We start from the raw sequence: 708 nt of genomic DNA on the forward strand, positions 1-708 counted from the left end.
CTCGCGGCTGGAAGTCAATAGTTAACGGCCGCCGCTCGCGCTGGGCGGGAAGGCGAGCGCCTCGAGTCTCCTCACGCAGGTAGCGCGCGCGCGCGCGCGTGCGTTGCCCCTCGGCGGGGACGGAGAACGGTAAACAAGCCCCTGGCCCCGCTCCCTCCCCGGGCCGCGTCGGTTCCCCGTGAGGCAGGGCAGTCCCGCCCGGCGGTGTCCTGCTGCGGCGGCTGCCCGCTAACGGAGGGGAAAAGGCTTGGGATCTCCCTCCCCGGCGGTTCGCTAACAACCACCGAGTGAAGAAAAAACACTCCAAAACGCTGAGGGAGGGGTGCGGCTCCGCGCCTTACCCCCGCCCCCCCCCCCCCCCCCCCCCCCCCCCACCTTTTTTTAATCCTTCTCTTTTCTCTCCCTTCAAGAGCTGGAAGGGGGGGCTCTAAGTAGAGTGCAGGGGGATGACGAATTTGCAGCCGAAGGGCGAGTGGTAGTTTATTCCCACTTCTTGAAAGACCTTCTGGGGAATGCCAATGTCACACAGGTACACCCGCCCGGCCCGCTCGCCCAAGGGCAAGGGCAAGCCCAAGGCCAGCGACCACTTGGCATCGATGCCCTGCTCCAGCTCGTTGATGGGGGGGTCTATGCTGAGGACGGGGGCCCTGTTCTGGTTGGCCCAGTCCACCACGGCTTTGTAGCAAGGCTGATCTAGCAAAAAGGCAT

General features: G+C 65.0%; 1 protein-coding gene and 1 long non-coding RNA gene across 2 annotated transcripts in view; one reads left to right on the forward strand and one right to left on the reverse strand.

Moving 5' to 3' along the window:
- Positions 1-708, reverse strand: part of SLC16A10 (solute carrier family 16 (aromatic amino acid transporter), member 10) — a 67,128-nt gene that overhangs the window by 65,358 nt on the left and 1,062 nt on the right. The window lies entirely within an intron of this gene.
- The window catches only part of LOC106901688, a 17,863-nt gene continuing 17,165 nt past the window's right edge, over positions 11-708 (forward strand). The window contains exon 1 of the long non-coding RNA XR_001414358.1: positions 11-129. This is a non-coding gene — a long non-coding RNA (uncharacterized LOC106901688). The remainder of the gene's footprint in view (positions 130-708) is intronic.

This window comes from Calidris pugnax, unplaced genomic scaffold (genome assembly GCF_001431845.1).
Source record: "Calidris pugnax isolate Ruff unplaced genomic scaffold, ASM143184v1 scaffold219, whole genome shotgun sequence".
Lineage (NCBI taxonomy): Eukaryota > Metazoa > Chordata > Aves > Charadriiformes > Scolopacidae > Calidris > Calidris pugnax.